The sequence below is a fragment of the Phycodurus eques genome, chromosome 15, assembly GCF_024500275.1.
Source record: "Phycodurus eques isolate BA_2022a chromosome 15, UOR_Pequ_1.1, whole genome shotgun sequence".
Taxonomy (NCBI): Eukaryota; Metazoa; Chordata; class Actinopteri; order Syngnathiformes; family Syngnathidae; genus Phycodurus; species Phycodurus eques.
In genome coordinates, this window is record NC_084539.1 from 824,204 (window position 1) to 842,438 (window position 18,235).

Consider the following 18,235-nt stretch of genomic DNA (forward strand, 5'->3'; position numbering starts at 1 on the left):
ACAACACTCGTCCTGTCTCAGCTTCCACCACATGGTTCTCTTCTCTGCCTTTGTCTTCCTCCCCACCACCAGAGTCATCTTACACACCACCATCCTATGCTGTCTAGCCACACTCCCCCCTACCACTACCTTACAGTTGGTAACCTCCTTCAGATTACATCGTCTGCACAAGATGTAATCCACCTGCGTGCTTCTACCTCCGCTCTTGTAGGTCACCCTATGTCCGTGCCTCTTCTGGAAAAAAGTGTTCACTACAGCCATTTGCATCCTTTTTGCAAAGTCTAGCACCATCTCTCCCTCCAAGTTCCTTTCCTGGATCCCGTACTTGCCCATCACTTCTTCATCACCCCTATTACCTTCACCAACATGTCCATTTCAATCTGCACCAATTACGACTCTCTCTCTGTCTGGGATGCTCAGAACTACTTCGTCTCGCTCCTTCCAGAATTTCTTTTTCACCTCTAGGTCACATCCTATCTGTGGGGCGTAGCCACTAATCACATCATAAATAACACCCTCAATTTCAAGTTTCAGCCTCATCACTCGATCTGATACTCTTTTCATCCCCAAGACATTCTTAGCCAACTCTTCTTTTAAAATAACCCAGACTCCATTTCTCTACACCGTGGTAAAATAATTTAAACCCTGCCTCTCAACTTATAGCCTTACTGCCTTTCCAACTGGTCTCCTGGACACACAATATATCAACCTTTCTCCTAATCATCATGTCAACCAACTCCCGAGATTTTCCTATCATAGTCCCAACATTCAAAGTCCCCACATTCAGTTCTAGGCTCTGTGCTTTTCTCTTCTCTTTCTGCCGAAGAAGCCGCTTTCCAGCTCTTCTTCTTCGACTTCGACCCACAGTAGCTGAATTTCCAACGGCGCCCTGCAGGTTGACGGCGTCGGTGGCGGACGTTGTTAACCCGGGCCACGACCGATCCGGTATGGTATTCTTTGGATGAACGCTCATATTTGTTTGGCAAAGTTTTAAGCTGGAAGCCCTTCCTGACGCAACCCTCTGCATTTATCCGGGCTTGGGACCGGCCTACAGTTTGCACTGGCTTGTGCCACCCATAGGGCTGCATTATCTTGATTTATAACGCTGTAATTTAAAATTACGATAACCCGGAAGTGACGCAGGCGCCGCTTCCAACTCATCGTTTCCTTCTAAATTAAGCACAATTCTTACAAATCCCATAACCGCTACAGAGTGGTGCCCCGAGTGAGGAGATACTAAGTTTGTCCTAAATCCAAATACACAAAACTCCCAATATTTTGCAATAAACAAGACGCCAGCCGCCATCTTGGCAGGGTCATGTTTAGACACGTCTCCTGCTATCTAGATTGTGGCTATATTGTCTGTGTGAGCACATTCCGTTACCATAGCGACCAAGGTCAAAGCACTTATTAACGAGAGAAACTAAGGTTAGCCCTAGTGAAAGTAGTGTTGTTGCATTGCAAATGTTATTTGGATATCCGTTTTATGCGCTGCATGCTTTGAACTGTCGGGAGATTTCCGACGTAAAGTTCTGTTGAAAAGGCCTTCGAGGATCGCGAACGGGTCACGAATCCTGAGTGTTCGCACTGTCCTCGTCTTCTTCCCGCTATGCTCTGGAGTTGCTAACCAGACTAGCTATATGCCCTTTGTGGTTTGGGGAATTTTATTCTGAGTTTCGCTATGTAAATAGGAGGTTTGGGAAGTCACTGGTCACGAGAATGTGTTCTATACCGAGAATCCCGTTACATGTCAATCGAACTCTAATCCGTAGCAGAAACTCCGGGTTATCCTCGAGTGCCCCTCGTGGACGTTCATCCCATCACGTAACTTCCGGTTGTGTGACTGGAAACTGGCGCTGACTAGCTCCGGCTCGAGCCGCGAGTAAGCCATTACCGATCGCGCACAACGGCGTCACATTTTGCCTAGGCAACCGAACAGCCCCAGAGAGCTTGCCTCAATTTATGATAGTTAGAAAGAGTGTTTTTAAGCCTCCGTTTTCGCTCGTTTTCGAAGCGCCGACACCGCGATCGTTCTTCGAAGCTTTATGCCGAGTGTTTTTAACCAGTTTTGGGAGTTATAACGTGAGACTAACGAGTTTCACCGCCGGAAAGCGTCGGCACTGCTATACAGCAACACCGCCACCTGCCACCAGTAAACGTGCACAACACCCATCCATCCATCCATTTTCTACCGCTTATCCGGGTCGGGTCGCGGGGGCAGTTGCTTTAGCAGGGACGCCCAGACTTCCCTCTCCCCAGCCACTTCATCCAGCTCTTCCGGAGGGATCCCGAGGCGTTCCTGGGCCAGCCGAAGGACGTAGTCTCTCCGGCGTGTCCTGGGTCGTCCCCGGGGTCTCCTCCCGGTGGGACGTGCTCAGAACACCTCACCGGGGAGGCGTCCGGGAGGCATCCGAATCAGATGCCCCAGCCACCTCATCTGGCTCCTCTCAATGCGGAGGAGCAGCGGCTCTACTCTGAGATCCTCCCGGATGACCGAGCTTCTCACCCTATCTCTAAGAGAGAGCCCGGACACCCTGCGGAGGAAACTCATTTCGGCCGCTTGTATCCAGGATCTCGTTCTTTCGGTCACGACCCACAGCTCATGACCATAGGTGAGGGTAGGAACGAAGATCGACCGGTAAATTGAGAGCTTCGCCTTTCGGCTGAGCTCCTTCTTTACCACAACAGACCGATACAAAGTCCGCATCACTGCAGATGCTGCACCGATCCGTCTGTCGATCTCCCGTTCCATTCTTCCCTCACTCGTGAACAAGACCCCAAGATACTTGAACTCCTCCTCTTGGGGCAGGATCTCATCCCCGACCTGGAGAGGGCATGCTACCCTTTTCCGACTGAGGACCATGGTCTCAGATTTGGAGGTGCTGATTCTCACACTCTGCTGCGAACTGCTCCATTGAGAGTTGGAGCTCACGGCTTGATGAAGCCAACAGAACCACATCCTCAGCAAAAAGCAGAGATGCAATACTGAGGCCACCAAACCGGACCCCCTCTACGCCTTGGCTGCGCCTAGAAATTCTGTCCATAAAAGTTATGAACAGAATCGGCGACAAAGGGCAGCCTTGGCAGAGTCCAACCCTCACCGGGAACGAGTCCGACTTATTGCCGGATATGCGGACCAAACTCTGACTCCGGTCGTACAGGGACCGAACAGCCCGTATCAGGGGGTTCGGTACCCCATACTCCTGAAGCACCCTCCACAGGACTCCCCGAGGGACACGGTCGAACGCCTTCTCCAAGTCCACAAAACACATGTAGACTGGTTGGGCGAACTCCCATGCACCCTCGAGGACCCTGCCGAGGGTGTAGAGCTGGTCCACTGTTCCACGGCCAGGAGGAAAACCACACTGCTCCTCCTGAATCTGAGATTCGACTTCCCGACGGACCCTCCTCTCCAGCACCCCTGAATAGACCTTACCAGGGAGGCTGAGCAGTGTGATCCCCCTGTAGTTGGAACACACCCTCCGGTCCCCCTTCTTAAAAAGGGGGACCACCACACCAGTCTGCCAATCCAGAGGCACTGTCCCCGATGTCCACGCGATGTTGCAGAGGCGTGTCAACCAGGACAGCCCCACAACATCCAGAGCCTTTAGGAACTCCGGGCGAATCTCATCCACCCCCGGGGCCCTGCCACCGAGGAGCTTTTTACTACCTCGGTGACCTCAAACCCAGAGATAGGAGAGCCCGCCTCAGAGAACCCACACTCTGCTTCCTCATGGGAAGGCGTGTCGGTGGAATTGAGGAGGTCTTCGAAGTATTCTCCCCACCAACTCACAACGTCCCGAGTCGAGATCAGCAGTGCCCCATCCCCACTATACACAGTGTTGGCGGTGCACTGCTTTCCTCTCCTGAGACGTCGGATGGTGGACCAGAATTTCCTCGAAGCCGTCCGGAAGTCTTTCTCCATGGCCTCACCGAACTCCTCCCATACCCGAGTTTTTGCTTCAGCGACCACCAGAGCTGCATTCCGCTTGGCCAGCCGGTACCCATCAGCTGCCTCAGGAGTCCCACAGGCCAAAAAGGCCCAATAGGACTCCTTCTTCAGCTTGACGGCATCCCTCACCGTTGGTGTCCATCAACGGGTTCGGGGATTGCCGCCACGACAGGCACCGACCACCTTACGGCCAACAGCTCCGCCTCAGCAATGGAGGCGTGGAACATGGTCCACTCGGACTCGATGTCCCCAGCCTCCCCCGGAACATGAGCGAAGTTCTGTCGGAGGTGGGAGTTGAAACTCCTTCTGACAGGGGATTCTGCCAGACGTTCCCAGCAGACCCTCACAATACGTTTGGGCCTGCCACGTCGGACCGGCATCTTCCCCCATCATCGGAGCCAACTCACCACCAGGTGGTGATCAGTTGACAGCTCCGCCCCTCTCTTCACCCGAGTGTCCAAGACATGTGGCCGCAAGTCCGATGACACGACCACAAAGTCGATCATCGAACTGCGACCTAGGGTGTCCTGGTGCCAAGTGCACGTGTGGACACCCTTATGCTTGAACATGGTGTTCGTTATGGACAATCCATGACGAGTACAGAAGTCCAATAACAGAACATCGCTCGGGTTCTGATCGGGTGTTTTTAACCAGTTCTTCGAAGCTTTATGCCGAGTGTTTTTAACCAGTTTTGGGAGTTATAACGTGAGACTAACGAGTTTCACCGCCGGAAAGCATCGGCACTGCTATACAGCAACACCGCCACCTGCCACCAGTAAACGTGCACAACACCTTCTGTCAAATTAAACTGACAACCGCTCAGTAACCACAGTTAAATAACGGATTTTTTTCCGAAAAGGCTTTTTTTTTTGGGTGGGGGGGCGGGGGAACTTTTCTTTTGGAATTATTTTTGGTTTTTGAATTTATTTTCATTATTAATTTTTGTTTACTTTTTTTATTGGATTTAAAAAAAAATATTTTTGGGGGAGGGAATTTTTTGGGGTGGAAATGTTTATTTTTATTTTTATTTCTTTAAATCGCTTCTTGTTTTGGATGCCTCTTCACTTGCCCTAAAAGCCACACCGGCACTACCCATACAAGCAATCAATTCATTCACAAGTCTAATCATAAGTACATTTGACTTTTACCCGAAGTTAAATAAAACTTGTGTGAATCAGCGGAACGCCTAAATCGCTTCAAGTGAATTGACTTGCAGTGATAGTCATCACACACCGTCAAATCAAGTTGCTTAACTAAATTATAACTATCCATCCATCCATCCATTTTCTGAGCCGCTTCTCCTCACTATGGTCGCGGGCGTGCTGGAGCCTATCTCAGCTATCATCGGGCAGGAGGCGGGGTACACCCTGAACTGGTTGCCTGCCAATCGCAGGGCACATACAAACAAACAACCATTCGCACTCACAGTCACAATTTAGAGTCTCCAATTAATGCATGTTTTTGGGATGTGGGAGGAAACCGGAGTGCCCGGAGAAAACCCACGCAGGCACGGGGAGAACATGCAAACTCGACACAGGCGGGACCGGGAATTGAACCCGGTCCTCAGAACTGTGAGGCTGACGCTCTAACCAGTCGGCCACTGTGCCGCCTAAATTATAACTAATAATTATTTATTTATTTACCTCTCCTTAGCCGTCATGGTGGAGGGGTTTGTGTGTCCCAATGATCCAAGGAGCTAAGTTGTCTGAGGGCTTCACACCCCTGGTAGGGTCACCCATGGCAAACAGGTCGTAGGTGAGGGACCAGACAAAGCACGGCTCCAAAAACTCCTATGACGAACAAAATATATGGACTCAGTTTTCCCTTGCCTGGACGTGGGTCACCGAGGCCCCCCTCTGAAGCCAGGCCTGGAGGTGGGGCTCGAAGGAGAGCGCCTGGTGGCCGGGCCTGCACCCATGGGGCCTGGCCGGGCACAGCCCAAAAGGGTAACGTGGGTCCCGCTTCCCGTAGGCTCAACACCTGTGGGAGGGGCCATAGGGGTCGGATGCAATGTGAGCTGGGTGGTTCGGGGACCTTGGCGATCCGATCCCTGGCTACAGAAGCTGGCTCTAGGGACGTGGAATGTCACCTCTCTGGCAGGGAAGGAGCCCGAGCTGGTGTGTGAGGTTGAGAAGTTCAGATTCGATATAGTCGGGCTCGCCTCCACACACGGCTTGGGCTCTACCCAGTCCTCTTGAGGTTGGACTCTTTTCTACTCTGGAGTTGCCCACAGTGCAAGGTGCCGAGCAGGTGTGGGTATACTGTCCCCTAGCTCGGCGCCTGTACGTTGGGGTTCACCCCAGTGGACGAGAGGGGAGCCTCCTTCCGCCTTCGGGTGGGGGGAAGGGTCCTGACTGTTATTTGTGCCTATGCACCAAACAGCAGGTCAGAGTACCCATCCTTTTTGGAGTCCTTAGAGGATGTGCTCCCGCTGGGGGACTCCATCGTTCTGCTGGGGGACTTTGATGCTCACGTGGGCAATGACAGTGTAACCTGGAAGGGCGTGATTGGGAGGAACGGACCCCCGATCAGAACCCGAGTGGTGTTCTGTTATTGGACTTCTGTGCTCACCACGGATTGTCCAGAACAAACACCATGTTCAAGCATAAGGGTGTCCACACGTGCACTTGGCACCAGACCACCATAGGTCGCCGTTCGTTGATCGACTTTGTGGTCTTGTCATCGGATTTGCGGCCGCATGTCTTGGACAATCGGGTGAAAAGAGGGGCGGAGCTGTCAACTGATCACCACCTGGTGGTGAGTTGGCTCCGATGGTGGGGGAAGATGCCGGTCCGACGTGGCAGGCCCAAACGTATTGTGAGTGTCTGCTGGGAACGTCTGGAAGAATCCCTTGTGAGAAGGAGTTTCAACTCCCACCTCCGGCAGAACTTCACCCACATCCTGGGGGAGGCGGGGGATATTGAGTCCGAGTGGACCATATTCCGCGCCTCTATTGCAGAGGCAGCCGACCGGAGTTGTGGCCGCCTGTCGTGGCGGCAATCCCCGAACCTGTTGGTGAACACCAGCGGTGAGGGTTGCCGTCAAGCTGAAGAAGGAGTCCTATCAGGCCTTTTTGGACTGTTGGACTCCTGAGGCAGCTGATGGGTACCGGCTGGCCAAGCGGAATGCGGCTTTAGTGGTTGCTGAGGCAAAAACCTGGGCGGGAATTGAACCCGGTCCTCAGAGGCCGTGGAGAACGACTTCCGGACGGCTTCGAGGAAATTCTGGTCCACCATCCGGCAGTTCAGGAGAGGGAAGCAGTGCACCATCAACACTGTGTATAGTGGGGATGGGGGGCTGCTGACCTCGACTCGGGACGTTGTGAATTGGTGGGGAGAATACTTTGAAGACCTCCTCAATTCCACCGACACAGAGTCTGGGGTAACTGGAGTGGGCTCCCCTATCTCTGAGGTTGAGGTCCCACGTGGAGTCCTGTGGGGGGTGCTTCAAGAGTATGGGTTACCAAACCACCTGATACGGGCTTGCATGGGATCCCCTCGGAAGAGTGGCTGGGAAGAGGGAAGTCTGGGCTTCCCTGCTGAGGCTGCTGCCCCCGCGACTCGACCTCGGCTAAGCGGAAGACAATAATTTATTTACCCAAACTAAATAAATTAATTGGTTAAATTAGCTTCAAATTTAGTCAACAAGATGATTCGTCCACTCCACCAAGTGTCCTTCGCAACGATTTTAAATCACCAATTGAATTGCCAACTCTCACGCAGCAATTTAATTCAATCAAATAAATTGTGCGCATGTCGCTGGAGGCCGTCAACACTTTGGCGCTACTCGATTGCTGCTTGTATGCACATTCTCAAACACCTTTAAAGTACGTGATCATCCCTCACACCATAATTTGTGAACGCAATTTAAGTGTTTAACACATAAGCAAATCACCTATATTGTGCCTCTATTCCAAACTAGACGCACTGCTCAAACGAGCCTACATTACAAACAAGCTAGTGCAACGCAAATTATGGCGGAACTTCCAGAAAGTCCCAGTCAATACGACAATCTTGACACACTGGAAGAGCTCGTCAGCAATTTAACTAGGGATATGCAGAGGCCATCAAAAATGTTGGCCTCGAAGTCCTCAATGATAACATCGCACAACTTATGAGTGAAGCCGAGCACAAAACCTTAAAAGATAAAAATCTCACGCAAACTCTTGGCTGCATGGTGCTGAACTTGGTGGCCCAACTCAAATGCCTCAAAGTCTGCGCAGACCAGCTCGCTCCAGTCTTCACTCAGATCTTCAACAGATCTTTGGAAATGTGCGAAGTTCCATCCTGTTTCAAACGCTCCACCATCATTACAGTCCCCAAGAAACCTGCAATCTCTGGTCTGAATGACTACAGGCCTGTCGCTTTGACATCTGTGGTCATGAAGTCCTTTGAACGTATCATGATGGACCACCTCAAGAGTGTCAGAGGTCCCCTGCTGGACCCCCTGCACTTTGCCTACCAAGCGAACAGGTCTGCGGATGATGCAGTCAACATGGGACTGCACTTCATCCTAGAACACCTCGACAGTGCAGGGACCTACGTGAGGATCCTGTTCGTGGACTTCTGCTCAGCGTTCAACACCATCATCCCTGAACTCCTTTCAACCAAGCTTCTCCAGCTCAGCGTCTCACCTGCCATCTGCCAGTGGATTTACAGCTTTCTGACGGGCGGGATACAGCAGGTCAGGCTGGGGGAGGCCACCTCAACCACACGCAGCATCAGCACTGGGGCGCCCCAAGGTTGTGTCTTCTCTCCGCTGCTCTTCTCTCTCTACACGAACGACTGCACCCCAGCGAACCCGACTGTCAAGCTCCTGAAGTTTGCAGATGACACCACTGTCATCTGCCTCATCAAGGACGGTGACGAGTCTGCATATCGACAGGAAGCGGAGCGGCTGGAGCTGTGGTGCGGCCGACACAACCTGGAGCTGAACACGCTCAAGACTGTAGAGATGATCGTGGACTTCAGCAGGCATCCTTCGCCACAGCTGCCCCTCACGTTGTCCAGCTGCCTTGTGTCAACCGTCGAGACCTTCAAGTTCCTGGGAATTACAATCTCTCAGGACCTGAAGTGGGCGACCAACATCAACTCCGTCCTCAAAAAGGCCCAGCAGAGGATGTACTTCCTGCGGCTTCTGAGAAAGCACGGTCTGCCACCGGAGCTGCTGAGACAGTTCTACACAGCGGTCATCGAATCAGTCCTGTGTTCTTCCATCACAGTCTGGTTTGGTGCTGCTACAAAAAAGGACAAACTCCGACTGCAACGGACAATCAAAACTGCTGAAAGGATTGTTGGTACCCCCCTACCCACCATTGAGGACTTGCACGCTGCCAGAACTAAGACAAGGACGTGCAAAATCCTCTCGGACCGTCTGCACCCCGGTCACCAGCTCTTCCAGCTCCTTCCCTCAGGTAGGCGCTACCGATCAACGCAAACTAGAACTAGTAAACATTCCGACAGCTTCTTCCCTCTTGCGATCAACTTCTTAAACACCTAACCTATAATTCCATTACAACAAGCTGGAATTTTTTTGATTTGAGTTCGTTGTCACATTTCTGTGGGGCCAATTATGTATTACTCGTGCACTCACTGTAGTTGTCTCGCCATGCTGCACTATTTGCATATACTGGCCACTCATGCCAGAGTAGCATCTGCTCCATTTGCACACTGATTGAGGAGTATCTGTAACATTTGCACAACCAACCTTGTCCCAGATGATCGCACTACTCGTCACTTTAAACCGCATACTCTCCTTGAAGTCTCAGCACCCTTTGCACAATGGTCATTGCACCGGACTATTGCAATATTAGTCATTCGAACTGCTCTAAGTGCTAGAGGACTCTGCATCTTTTTGCTCAATTGTTTTTTGTCAATGTCTTTATGTCCCCAAAGTGTTCTGTAAATTGACTGTCTGTTGTAGTAGAGCGGCTCCAACTACCGGAGACAAATTCCTTGTGTGTTTTGGACATACTTGGCAAATAAAGATGATTTTGATTCTGATTCTGAAACAGGGTACACGTAACGACCAGCCTAAATCTGACTCGTCCAACCGAGACCCTAAAACGACAAGTGACAACCGAGACAAGGGCTCCCGAACCAACAGCTCCCAAAGGGAATTTAGTGCCGTGGCAGAAGAATTACTTGAGGTGCTCCGCAGACTGTCCAAAGACTAAAAGCGGGACCCATCCTTATGACTAGGCCTGGCTGAGTCGAACAGGGCCACATAGGACGCAATAGGTCAACCAGGTAACCTCAGTTGTTCGCCTAATGACTTCCCAAGTGCCTCCGTGACCCCGACCGACTCTTCGACGAACTCACCTTGCCATAACCTAAGCGGACCACTTTGTGACGACCAATCCCTAAAGCCCTCTCGTGCCATCCTAATTGTCCGACTAGACCCGTGCATTTTCAGTAACTAATACCGAGCTAAACACCGTAACTATGCTTCACTGGACAATTGGCCCCATGACATTATTCCACGTGTCTCCAATTGAAACCATACCCCTGCTCATCGGCCAAGACCTGCTCTGCCGGTTCGAGCCTCTAATCAATTACAAAAATCTTCAGCTGTGGGCGCAGGTGGAACAGGCATTATCACCACCAACTCGGGAACTGTCCTCAGGCCGGTGCCTGGGGTGGGACCACTCGGAGGATGGTGACCTGTAGGCCACACTCCTTCAAGTAACGGCACCCCCATTGACGACACCGCCGAGTTCCCTGTAGTCACCTCGCCACCGCTGAACCGACTTGGAGCACTTGACACGTTTCTCTGCCATCTTATCCAACCACCGCACGAAGAGCCCAACGGCCCCAATGTTGCTGGTGGAATTAACTTGCATGACTGCCCAACAGACGATGTCATCCTATCAACTTCCCTATTCGACTGGTCGCGCGGTTTGTCACTGCATGCCACACGCCTCCTAGATGCTTCCCGGACAACCGTGCTGCTGATTCACAACCCACACGAAATGACATTCACATCCCTAGATCTACTAGGCTTGGCCTCTTGATCTGCTCCGACTTCCACGACTTCAATATCACGGTCCCCGTGATTGGTCACCTTCCACTAGAACTTTTCGCGACACATTGCTCTCGTTCCAGTGGGACCTACTGAGGGTGATGGCATTAGCAGAGTGGACCTTGCTACAGACCAACACCTGGTGATCCATGCGCTCAATACAATCCCAGCTGCACCCGAAAGTGCGTCTCTTCACCCACTCCCTCAAACTCATCGCAAATCAACCTTTCTGCACCGGTATCACCGTGTGATAAGCCTACTCCCTTGTCCCGACGTTGAAACTCGCCTTAAGTTCTGATGACGAACGACGGGGTTTGCGGGAAGTGTTAACCAAACACGCCGCGTCATTCGCTAAAGACTCACGAGACTGCAGCCTAACAGACTTGCACACATCGACTACAACCACAACCGGTTGACGATCTTACAAAAGGGGGGACTGCACCTGCGATACCAAGGACGCCCGCCACGGGTCGCTCCTGTGACACTGGACTTGCTCTCAACCTTTTGAGCCCACTCGACCCCCTAATAATTACAACAATTGCACCCTTCGAAAAGCAATTTGTGGACTCTGCCCCTAAACAATGGAATGCATTTCCAGCCATCACGCTGAGCTTCATTGTGACTTCCCTTCAGAGCTGGCCCGCTCCATCGAGGGCCGCTAAGTCATCTTGCTTCTTCTGTGACTTTCACACATGCATGCCTTCAACAGCACAGGACATGGGCACCTCCATGCCGTTTTAACCACCCTAACCAACCACCTCTCCTTCAGGCCACGCCTGGGCCCCGGCTCTTTTTGGTCACCTCCATCATCCACTGGTGATGTGAGCCTCCTTCTGTGCTGGTTCCCAGCCTTCCTCTTCTGTTCCACATTGTTCATGATGGTGAAGTTGCCAGCCTTTCTTTTGATCTTTCTGTGGCCCGCCATGACCGGCGTTCCTTCTCTTCTTCCTTCCCGCGTGCTGCGGAAGCTTGACTTCGGTTTCTCCTTAGCTTTGCACCTGCGCATTCGCATTGTCGTGGACTTTTGGTTATTGCGCCTCCGTGAAGCGTACTTCACCACCCCTCGTGGCCTCACGGTGCGAAAGGGGGTGGGGGCGGGGGGGGGGTCACACAAGACTCCGCCCATGATGCTTCATGCACAAAACAGAGGAAGGTCCACACACTGAGACCGGACCGGTCAAGCTGGTCCAACCTCCTTGATAGCATCCTTGCCACGCCAAGGATTCCACCATGTCCGCCAACACAGACCCCCGACCGAGGCACTGGTGAATCCGAACGCGCTGCTCCATCACAAACCATAAACATAAAGACCGAAATAACAGGTATCCGCAGCGCCCCCACCGGTGACGCGTTTACCCTTAGTACCGTCGGGACGTCCACCAAAACCAGCTACGCAGGAGCCACGTGGTCTCGCAACGCTATCCACCATGCCGCCTTGGACACCACTCACATGCTCCAGCAATTAGAAAAATTCGCCGATCTCAGCGGAATCCCCAGACGTTCAAAGGATTTTGTAGGGGGCCCACTTATGGCTGCCGCTTCCCTCGGCACATTGTTTAGCAAAGGAATCTCCAAAGTTAACGCCATCAGCTTAAACACGGTTAAGAAACAAATTGGTGAACTCAAAACCGAAATTCGTAACATCCAATGCAACGTGGAGAAACAAAATGCTAACCTCCAATCGTTACGCGAGACACTCAAGGGCACTATCCTTGTCCTCAACACGCACAGTGTCATCCTGAACCAAACTAGACAGAACATAAGTAAACTACTGTCGGTGGTCCAAACGGATTATGCTCACACACAGATTGTTACCACATTGATGAATGACATGCTCTCTTCGTCCATAGACCACTTAGCAATGGGTAAAATCCCTCCGTATTTGGTTCCCCTGAGCTTAATCGAAAGCATCCTGTCTAAAGCTCTGGCAAGCCCCATTAGCCCTGTCCAAGCCCACTTGGCTTTTTCTCTCAGGAGTTCCACTGTCCTGTCAACCCTGAGTTCTGAGAAGTAGCCTTCCTTGTTACTCTTCCAATTATCGACTCCCACAACATCTATCGCCTAAAAGACGTAATTAATGTTGGCACCTGGCAAAGTGACACATACGTCCGAATCAGTACTCCCGTGGTAGTCGCCTATCACGATAGTAACCCTGATCTGTATCTGGCTCCAAATTTGCACATGTGCATCCTCACCAAAGACATCCATTACCTGTGTCCCAGTAAGCCGTTCATCCGAGATGTAGCGGAAGGGATTTGTGGCCTGAAGCCCATGAAGGATGGGTCGCGGTGTAGAGCAGAAGCTAAACCTCGCTACTAGGTTTCTACTACTCACGCGGAAATTGTTGGGTCCAAGTGGCTAGTCAACACACCAGCCCGAAGTGCAACGCTGAGTTATGACCACCACGACACCACGATGAGACTCGCCCTGCCAAATCAAACCATGTGGTTCGACGTCCCCAAAGATGCCATTTTGCATATTGAGGACGTCGCCCTCTACCACCTGCCAACCGAAAATTATGAGAGCGAAATCGAGATTTCTTATTTTTTCGGACAGTACAAATTGGAAGTTGATCCTGAGACGCTTATACAGATTCAGTGTGAAGGAACTCAGACGATTGACATCACCCACATTGACAACACCTTACGCGCTATTAGCACTGAGGACAGAACACACGAGCTCCCGCACATGCATTCCTGGTCCACAGCAGATAACATCTTAATTGCCCTGGTCAGTCTCGGTTAATGCATGACCTTCGGCATCGCCTACCTGCTCTACCGAAAGACTCAGAACTTGCAGGGTCTTCTGAACCAGTGCTCAGGTGCGCAACTCAAAATTGTCCGTAGGAAAAATAACGACTTAACCCGAATCTAACCCCATACAGACAGGGGAAGGAGGTCTTCCTTGACCTAAACTGCCCTCCGGACCTCACTACGCCCTTTTGAATCTAGACAAGGATTCAGCTCTCCCCAAGATTAGAACCTCTGCTTGGCACCTTCCCTCTCCTTGATTGATTTGTCGGGTTCTACTCTAGCTCATGACCATAGGTGAGGGTAGGAACGAAGATCGACCGGTAAATTGAGAGCTTCGCTTTTCGGCTTAGCTCCTTCTTTACCACAACGGACCAATACAAAGTCCGCATCACTGCAGACGCTGCACCGATCCGTCTGTCGATCTCCCGTTCCATTCTTCCCTCACTCGTGATCAAGACCCCAAGATACTTGAACTCCTCCACTTGGGCCAGGATCTCATCCACGACCCGGAGAGGGCATGCCACCCTTTTCCGACTGAGGACCATGGTCTCAGATTTGGAGGTGCTGATTCTCATCCCAGCCGCTTCACACTCTGCTGCGAACTGCTCCAGTGAGAGTTGGAGCTCACGGCTTGATGAAGCCAACAGAACCACATCATCAGCAAAAAGCAGAGATGCAATACTGAGGCCACCAAACCGGACCCCCTCTTCGCCTTGGCTGCGCCTAGAAATTCTGTCCATAAAAGTTATGAACAGAATCGGCGACAAAGGGCAGCCTTGGCGGAGTCCAACCCTCACCGGGAACGAGTCCGACTTACTGCCCGATATGCGGACCAAACTCTGACTCCGGTCGTACAGGGACCGAACAGCCCGTATCAGGAGGTTCGGTACCCCATACTCCTGAAGCACCCTCCACAGGACTCCCCGAGGGACACGGTCGAACGCCTTCTCCAAGTCCACAAAACACATGTAGACTGGTTGGGCGAACTCCCATGCACCCTCGAGGACCCTGCCGAGGGTCTAGAGCTGGTCCACTGTTCCACGGCCAGGACGAAAACCACACTGCTCCGCCTGAATCTGAGATTCGACTTCCCGATGGACCCTCCTCTCCAGCACCCCTGAATAGACCTTACCAGGGAGGCTGAGCAGTGTGATCCCCCTGTAGTTGGAACACACCCTCCGGTCCCCCTTCTTAAAAAGGGGGACCACCACCCCAGTCTGCCAATCCAGAGGCACTGTCCCCGATGTCCACGCGATGTTGCAGAGCCGTGTCAACCAGGACAGCCCCACAACATCCAGAGCCTTTAGGAACTCCGGGCGAATCTCATCCACCCCCGGGGCCCTGCCACCGAGGAGCTTTTTAACTACCTCGGTGACCTCAAACCCAGAGATAGGAGAGCCCGCCTCAGAGAACCCACACTCTGCTTCCTCATGGGAAGGCGTGTCGGTGGAATTGAGGAGGTCTTCGAAGTATTCTCCCCACCGACTCACAACGTCCCGAGTCGAGGTCAGCAGCGCCCCATCCCCACTATACACAGTGTTGGTGGTGCACTGCTTTCCTCTCCTGAGACGTCGGATGGTGGACCAGAATTTCCTCGAAGCCGTCCGGAAGTCTTTCTCCATGGCCTCACCGAACTCCTCCCATACCCGAGTTTTTGCTTCAGCGACCACCAGAGCTGCATTCCGCTTGGCCACCCGGTACCCATCAGCTGTCTCAGGAGTCCCACAGGCCAAAAAGGCCCAATAGGACTCCTTCTTCAGCTTGACGGCATCCCTCACCGTTGGTGTCCACCAACGGGTTCGGGGATTGCCGCCACGACAGGCACCGACCACCTTACGGCCACAGCTCCGGTCAGCCGCCTCAACAATGGAGGCTTGGAACATGGTCCACTCGGACTCGATGTCCCCAGCCTCCCCCGGAACATGAGCAAAGTTCTGTCGGAGGTGGGAGTTGAAACTCCTTCTGACAGGGGATTCTGCCAGACGTTCCCAGCAGACCCTCACAATACGTTTAGGCCTGCCACGTCGGACCGGCATCTTCCCACACCATCGGAGCCAACTCACCACCAGGTGGTGATCAGTTGACAGCTCCGCCCCTCTCTTCACCCGAGTGTCCAAGACATGTGGCCGCAAGTCCGATGACACGACCACAAAGTCTAGGGTGTCCTGGTGCCAAGTGCACATGTGGACACCCTTATGCTTGAACATGGTGTTCGTTATGGACAATCCATGACGAGCACAGAAGTCCAATAACAGAACACCGCTCGGATTCTGATCGGGGGGGCCGTTCCTCCCAATCACGCCCTTCCAGGTCTCACTGTCATTGCCCACGTGAGCATTGAAGTCCCCCAACAGAACAATGAAGTCCCCAGCGGGGGCGCTCTCCAGCACCCCCTCCAAGGACTCCAAAAAGGGTGGGTACTCTGAACTGCTGTTTGGTGCATAGGCACAAACAACAGTCAGGACCCGTCCCCCCACCCGAAGGCGGAGGGAGGCTACCCTCTCGTCCACCGGGGTGAACCCCAACGTACAGGTGCCGAGCCGGGGGGCAATAAGTATACCCACACCTGCTCAGCGCCTCTCACCGTGGGCAACTCCAGAGTGGAAGAGACCCATCTCGAGAGGACTGGTACCAGAGCCCAAGCTGTGTGTGGAGGTGAGTCCGACTATATCTAGTCGGAACTTCTCGACCTCACACACCAGCTCGGGCTCCATCCCTGCCAGAGAGGTGACATTCCACGTCCCTAGAGCCAGTTTCTGTAGCCGGGGATCGGATCGCCAAGGTCCCCGCCTTCGGCCACCGCCCAGCTCACACTGCACCCGACCCCTATGGCCCCTCCCACAGGTGGTGAGCCCATGGGAAGGGGGACCCACGTTACCCTTTCGGGCTGTGCCCGGGCGGGCCCCATGGGCGCAGGCCCGGCCACCAGGCGCTCGCCTTCGAGCCCCACCACCAGGCCTGGCTCCAGTGGGGGGCCCCGGTGACCCGCGTTCGGGCAAGGGAAAACGAAGTCCATTGGTTGTCGTCATCATTAGGGGTCTTTGAGCCATGCTTTGTCTGGTCCCTCACCTAGGACCTGTTTGTCATGGGTGACCCTGCCAGGGGCATAAAGCCCCAGACAACTTAGCTCCTAGGATCACTGGGACACACAAACCCCTCCACCATGACAAGGTGACGGCTCAAGGAGGGGGTACAGCATTTCAGAAAACATAATACCAACAGTTAAACATGGTGGTACTGTGATGATCTTGGGTTGGTTTTCTTCTTCAGGACCTGGACAACTTGCTGTGATTGATGGAACCATGAATTCTGCTTTTTAGCAGAAAATCCTGAAGGAGAATGTTTAGCCATCAGGTTGTGACCTCAAGCTGAAGCGCACTTGGGTTCTGCAGCTGGATAATAATCCAAAACACACCAAGTCAACTTCTGAATGGCTTAAAAAATATATAACAAGGTTTTGGAGTGGATTGGTCAAAGTCTAGACTTGAAGCCGATTGAAATGCAGTGGAATGACCTTAAAAAGGTCCTTCATGCTCGACAACACTCCCGTTTTTGCTGAATTTAAACAATCCTGGAAGGAAGAGTGGGACAAAATATTTAAACAGAGATGTGAAAGACTCATTGCCAGTTATGGAAAAGGCTTTATTTCAGTTGTGAGGAAGGGCTAACCAGTTATTAGGTTTAAGGGGCCATTACCTTTTCACACAGGGCCAGGTGACTTTTAAGTTTTTATTCCTTCATAAAGGAAACCACCAATTAAAAAGAGCATTTTTAGTTCACTTGGGTTATATTTGTCTGATATTTAAATCTGTTTGATGATCTTAAACATTTAACTGGGGAAACTATGCAAAATTTTCAGAATTTGAGAAGGGTGCCAATACTTTTTCACAGCATTGTACATGTTCTAATTAAATTACGTAATCTTGTTACATGTAAGTAGATACTGCCCAAACACTGATAGTATGTATTGCTATTGTTTTCATGCTATTGTTTTCATTTGCCTCTCCTTGGCCCGTCACCTTATTGTGGTGGAAGGGTTTGTGTGTCCCAATGATCCAAGGAGCTAAGTTGTCTGGGGCTTCACGCCCCTGGTAGGGTCACCCATGGCACACGGCTTGGGCTCTGGTACCAGTCCTCTCGAGAGGGGTTGGACTCTTTTCCACTCTGGAGATGCCCACGGTGAGAGGCGCCGAGCAGGTGTGGGGTGTACTTATTGCACCCCGGCTTGGCGCCTGTATGTTGGGATTCACCCTGGTGGATGAGAGGGTAGCCTCCCGCCGCCTTTTGGGTGGGGGGACGGGTCCTGACTGTTGCTTGTGCCTATGCACCAAACAGCAGTTCAGAGTACCCACCCTTTTTGGAGTCCTGAGAGGGGGTGCTGGAAAGCGCTCCCGCTGGGGACTCCATCGTTCTGCTGGGGGACTTCAATGCTCATGTGGGCAATGACAGTGAGACTTGGAATGGCGTGATTGGGAGGAACGGCCCCCCCGATCAGAACCCGAGTGGTGTT